At 35.4% G+C, this 6,040-nt stretch overlaps 1 pseudogene; it reads left to right on the top strand.

Moving 5' to 3' along the window:
* Window positions 1-4,130: 4,130 nt before the first annotated feature.
* Window positions 4,131-4,655, top strand: LOC148939724 (cytidine deaminase pseudogene; annotated as a pseudogene).
* Window positions 4,656-6,040: the final 1,385 nt, after the last annotated feature.

Here is a 6,040-nt window from a genome sequence, read left to right as displayed (position 1 = left end):
CCTGTTTAACGTTTATTGAACTTAAATCTTTTAAAAGTAATTCGGTACTATAACTTGGATCGATTTTATTCAGTATTATTTTAGCAATACAAAATTCCAATAGTTTCTTTTGGAGCGAAAAGATCACTTCTAAGATGTATGAATATTTCTTGTTTAGTACGTCCTATTAAAACTACGCAGGAATTAGGGATTTCTTCTTGTTGGGTGTCTTTTAAAACTATATCTAGCATCCAAGCTCCAGATTTGACATTATAAATAGGTAATGTTAGCTGGCATACTAGGTTTTGAAATGACACGCACTCTTTTAAGTCTGGTGGATTAGCTAAGGCATATTTTCTTCTATCTTGATCAACAAGTAAATATTCTGCTTCGGGTGTGATAGTCATAAATGAATTTGTCTTTTTTATGTTAGCGAGGAAGGTAGAAATTTTGTACAAGTCGTATATGGATTGTTTATTTATCAATGGAATCGTTACTACCGCGAATAATTGTTCATTTATTTCTGTGATGTAGACTTTTAACTTTGTGTAAAAAAGAAATAAGTTTGATACTTCTGGCTCTATGGGTAAATGTAAACCAAACTTTAGGTGCGTTTTTGTTTCGTCTAAAATACTTTTTAGGTTAAAAGGATCTACTAGATCGTATGACAAGTTCCTCCAGTGAGGGAAAATAATGCGAACTCGAACTTACTAACATCTGTCGCTAGGTTTAGCAGTTATATGGTAATTATATCGACTGATATCATGGTAAGGCTCGCGTCTGTAACCACACGATCCACTTCGTTCCTTAAATTATTCATTACATTTAGTTTTTGAGATTTTCTTAGATATCATTTTGACTTTATCTCTTTGATAGTTTGCTATAATAGCTTGTATTTTTGGGACGTGTAATGTTATGTTCATGGAATCATTCAATTTTTTTTACTTTTTCCCTCAGGATGTTTAAGTCCTCCTCCGTTTTTAACCCAAAAAGGTGGGAGGCGAGTTCTCCAATGATGTGAATTAGGCTTGTAGATCTTCGGTATTTACTTCTTCGAAAGAATACTTCAAAAATTCTTGTAGTACTTTGTTTTAATTTTTGTATTTCCGTGTTAAATAATTCAAATAAGGCCTGTAATCTTTGTCTGTATATTGTTAAGAAGTCTTGATGAGTTGATACTCTCTGGGCATTTTTCTCATTTAGATCAGGTAATGGTTCGATACTCTCTTTTGTCGGTTGGTCGGCCATGGCTAGTCCAGCACACGTACATTTGCCGGCTATTGTCCAACATTTCTTATGTACGTAATTTTCTTCTTCCTCTTTTTCATAATTATTTTTCTTTTCTTCTGGCTTATGCCCTTGTACCTTTATCGTTTGTATTTTGGTATGCGTTATTGGGATTCTCGCTCTTTGTTTTATACAGACTTTGCCAATAGAAAGGGTATGCATAAATGTGGGCCCTGTCAACCATGTCCATTTTGTAAATGTCGTAGGTTTTAGATAAGTTAATATAGTTAAGTTTCTAGGAGATTCTCCACTAAGTTCAATCAATTCTGATACTGTGTTTGTAGTAGTTTCCGATATCGAAGACTGTATCTCTTTGGCTGGGGTCTCATATGTAGGTGTGGTTTTCGTGATATCTTTTTCATTTCTTTCTGTGAAATTTGTATATTCATAATTTTGTTGGGTATTTGAGAACTTGTTCGTTGACTTGTTCGTATTTTGTATTCTTAGGGACCTATTGCTATTTTATTTTCTTACTTTAGATGATGTCCGTTTAGTGACGTTGTTCTCGGCATGATTCTGCCATAATTCTTTGAGAAAAGTCCATAGGCTTGGTAATTCGTTCAGCATTGCGTAATTTCCCTCATAGAGTTTGCCTTTCCTCCTAGTCAATAATTTAGGGTTTTCCATAGATTTTATTGCAGTAAAGTTTCTCTAAGTCACTATTCGCTTACCTTTTACTTCTGTCTTCTTTGGTGCTGGTTCCTAGTGCCATGTCAATTTCTGCCATTTTCTTTTCAAAGTCATCTATTACAAATTTTGATTTTAGTTTGGGGATAACTGGAATTGGGAACTCTTTGTTATCTTTACTATGCATTATTTTACTGGACTGTAATCTCTTATCTGATCTTAGGAATAGAAATATCGATTCTTTGAGTTCGTTCGTATTTTTCTCTAACCTTGTTTACTTGTTGGAACAAGGTTTCGAAGGGTTTGGGGTCCAATTTCGTAAAAATTTTCCATGCGTTATAGCTGGCTAGCAATGAATTTTTATGCTTAAAGATTACTCCATACTTTACGATATCTTGGGCTGCTGCGTGAACAACGAGGATTATGATGACATTCGTTAGCCGCATCTTTTTGTTTGCTTCTAAAATTAATTTATTATTAATTTGTCAATTAAGCTAGAGTAAAAATTTCATAGCTAAAAAATAATCATTTTCAGATCATGACAACAGTATCAAGGCCTATCCAAAAGGCGATAATTGATACCGAATTTATTACAATAATGAACACGAAGAAAAACATTATATACTCGTTGGTGGTTGATGAACAAGGAAATCAGATATATGAGAAAGAATGGGAAGGGTAATATGATATTATTATCACTAAAAGACGGTACTTGTATTGGGTAGGACCTATAAAAAATTCTGGCTGCCTTCTGGGTCCTTTCTATTATTCTGAGGGGCCTGACGCGTTTCCCTGCGGGTTTATTTCATATGTTGGTGCTTGCAATAGATTCCATGGGCACCTCACTGACTAACTGATTAACATTTGTCTGCCGATGCTGCCATGTATTATTACGGGGGTTGGGATTTCTTGCGAATGCCGTCAGCACTCGCAATTTCTGTTCATTTCGCGTTATCGAAAAATTAGCATTTTCTGTCGGCAAATTTTCTGTATTTCTATTAATTCTCGTCTATTAATTACGCCTACCATGGTGGATTACGCTTACCATGGTGCAGAAGGTTATAGGCGTGGAGGATTACACCTACCATTACCTCACAATGCATACCAACAGAATTTGTATACATCAAACTGGCAAATGTACACGAACCCTCCCCCCAACAGACAAAATAATTATCAGTTCCAAAACTCCAATACTCGCCAAAACCAATATAATGCGAGAGTGGTATATCCCACGAGAATTAATAGAAATACAGAAAATTTATCGACAGAAAATGCTAATTTTTCTTCAAGCATTAATAAATCAGAAGCAAGAGGACAGTCAGTCCCTCTGGGCTATGTTTGTTAAAAACTAGTCCCTTAATTAGAAATAAATGGATGTTCACACCAGTATTTAAAAATGAAGCCAAAAGGATTATTTCAGTAACTAGAAAGTAGTTAAGAAATTGACAAAGACAAGTAGTTAAGAATTAGTTAAGAAGTGCGAAGACAGGCTGTACATTATTAATAATGTTTACAGGAAAAGAAGACCCAGCATTCTCATCCCTTAAATCAAATGAAACTGGATTCTACATTTGGCACGCCGAGAGCTTCACTCTTGTCCCATACCCCAGAGAAAAGTATGGGACATTTTACATAGGAGATAGCTGCTTTGTTTACAGCGCTTCAGAAAGGGGCCAACTGGCGGGCCCAAATTTTGCTGTCTATGAGACCAAAGATCCTCTAGAAAAATACGTACACTATTGGCATGGATCTGATTCATCTAAAGACGAACAAACTACAGCCGCAATGAAAACTGCACATTTGGATACATCTTGGGTAGATCACCAAAGCAGATGAGGGAAGTAGATGGCAAGGAATCAGCTCGGTTCAAGAGCTATTTTGGAGAAGCTTTGAGAATCCCCAAAGGTGGCGTCCCGTCAGGGTTCAAACGTTAATTTGAAAATCAAAGTTTTTAATTATTGTTTTTTTTATTTCTAAGTAAATCGTAAGCTTAAAAAAAGAAAATAAAAAGGATTATTTCAAATCTGGCAAATCTAAAGAATGGAAATAAACCAAGCGATAAAACTCTGAAGCAACTTCTGAATCAGTGGAACTTCAGAACTATACTTGAGGGGTCACAATTTAGAAATAGGACATGTAAAGTTCTGAGTTGGTATGCCGGGTGCGGAGTGGATCGCGAGGTAATAAAAGCAGTTTCACGATTGTCAAGTATAGAATGGGACCATCATTTCTTCAGCATGAACTGTGATGTTATTCATTTAAATAAAGTCCCGTTGCTTAAAATTATGGACACTTTAAAGAAGAGAGAGGCTATTGCTTATGTATGCTTCAATGAGGCAATGCCTTTAACACCTAATACTCTAACAGCCAGTGAAGGTAACAAGAAGTTGATGGAGTCTGCTCGTGACGCCCGGGGCAATTCTTATTGTCCATATAGTAAAAACAAAGTCGGAGCAGCTCTACTGCAAGTTGATGGTGAAATTATCACTGGATGTAACATAGAAAATCATGCTCTGTCTTTGAAGACATGCGCTTTGCAAGTAGCCTTCATTAAGGCTGTATCGTCAAACAAATTAGAATTTACAGAAGCCGCAATATGTGCAGAGATGGTGGAAGATTTTCTCCAACCTTGTGGTTCGTGCAGGGAGTTTTTACTTGAATTTTGCAAGGACATACCTGTTTTTATTTGCAAACCAGACTTACTTTCATATATTGAAACAACCAGTGATGCGCTGTTACCTCAAGTTTTTGGGAAACTTTAAAGCGCGACTTTAGCTGTTTAAATTGTTGTTGATGATTTTGTTTGTTGTTGAGCAGTCAGCAGTACTTTAGTGTTGAGTATGTAGTTTTTATGTTTCCCTGTCCAGTAATCCGAGAAAATCACCTCTGGCTATTCACGAACATAGATCAAATTTTTTCCACTGAGCTAATCACTGCATCAGCTTTGCGACCTTCTAATACTTCTTACCAAGTTCCTGCCATCGCATTAAATGAATATTAAACGTTAACTCTTGTAGATCCTTATTTATATTAGAATATAAAAAACTTATTTCCTTCTAAAAAATACTTCGGATATAAATCAAACTCCCCCTAATTGTGTTTAAATCCCGTTTCAAACTTTTGTCTAAATTCCTAACAGGCAAAGAAAAACCGCATTTATTTTCTTTAAATCATCAAGTAAAAAGGGAATATTATATCTGCATAAGAGCTTGATAAATTCCAAGCACACATTGTAATACTTAGGAGAATTTCATACGCTTTGTTTTACAAAACAATAGAGAGGTAAATATTCTCAAAAGCTCTAGACAGATGTGAAAAGCAAAAAAAAGCTGCGAGTTGAATGGCAGTACAAAGCAAATGAGACGGACTTGAATTTCGCGGAAGTACTTGAAAAAATAAAGGGACATTGTTTTAAACATAGTTGGGAAGTTCTCTTAGGAATGTGAGCATTTAATGATCAAAATATTGCGAAAAAGTTATTGGACTGTCTGACAGCATAATAATATTATTTTGTCAGCACAGTAAGAATGTGGGGGGTGACCTAAGAGGAGTTGGTTCAATCGTAAAACAGTTGTGAGTGCTCAGAAGCAAAACCCGTCTTATATGGTAGTGAAAAAGTGCTTTTCGAGATTATTAAGAATATAGAAATGACTGTGGAAAGATTATTCTGTATGTACGATTGATTTGAAGCTTTGTCTATATTCGTACATTGCTGTATGCTCAGATGTAAGTCTCAATAAATATATTACTTTCTTATTTGTGTTTTATTTTGGTATATGTCTGTATCTCGCTACAAAGTAGGTAACTAGTTCAACTGCCTCCATTGGTAAACGCTCTCTCAGGGAATTTGATTTCCATATGACACTAAAGAATCTTGGCAAATAGAAGGCTCAGAAAGATTTGGTTATGCTTCTAGGTTATGAATACTTTTACAGTAACTTCAAGAGTCAATCCCTTTACTCCATCGTCAAAAACCAACAAAGAGAAAAATCTAAAAAAAAAAACGAGACTGTGTCCAGTGGATAGAAAAGAAAAGACAAATGCAAAACAACGTAGATATTTCGCCTGTATCCAAACAAGGCGTCTTCAGCATTTAAAAAAACAACAAGAAGAATAGGATAAAAAAACGCAAGATAAAACTAAAAAC

This window comes from Artemia sp. Qi Xiang Cuo, chromosome 21 (assembly GCF_049724085.1).
Source record: "Artemia sp. Qi Xiang Cuo chromosome 21, ASM4972408v1, whole genome shotgun sequence".
NCBI classification, from domain to species: domain Eukaryota; kingdom Metazoa; phylum Arthropoda; class Branchiopoda; order Anostraca; family Artemiidae; genus Artemia; species Artemia sp. Qi Xiang Cuo.
Note: the sequence above shows the minus strand (reverse complement) of the source record. Positions and strands in the feature narration are given on the sequence as shown.